Genomic DNA, 324 nt, shown 5'->3' on the forward strand with positions numbered 1-324 from the left:
GCGTTGTCGTGGGGAAAGGAGGGACTTGGGGAGCCCTGGGGTGGCCCCTGCAGGAAGGAAGGGGCTGGGGACCTGGGGACCTGGGGCCTGGGAGAGCGTGAGGGGCGGAGGGGCGGAGGGCTGGGCCTTGTTAGGAGACAGGGCTGGGGGCTGGGTGCTGGGTGCCTCCAGGGGTGGTGACCTGGGGAGCTGGCGGCCGCAGCCGCGGCTCCCAATTTGGGACAGAAGAGAGGGGAGGCGGGGAGAGATGTGTCTCCCTCCTCCCCGCCCGGGCCCCCACCTCCGCCGGCGTCTCGATGGAACATGGCCACGTCCAGGTCCGTG

General features: G+C 71.6%; 1 protein-coding gene across 1 annotated transcript in view; it reads right to left on the reverse strand.

The window, feature by feature from the left end:
* The window catches only part of CELSR3 (cadherin, EGF LAG seven-pass G-type receptor 3), a gene marked incomplete at its 5' end in the record, with an annotated part of 35914 nt that overhangs the window by 16194 nt on the left and 19396 nt on the right, over positions 1 to 324 (reverse strand). The gene's annotated exons all lie outside the window — the stretch shown is intronic.

This window comes from Myotis brandtii, unplaced genomic scaffold, assembly GCF_000412655.1.
Source record: "Myotis brandtii unplaced genomic scaffold, ASM41265v1 scaffold207, whole genome shotgun sequence".
Lineage (NCBI taxonomy): Eukaryota > Metazoa > Chordata > Mammalia > Chiroptera > Vespertilionidae > Myotis > Myotis brandtii.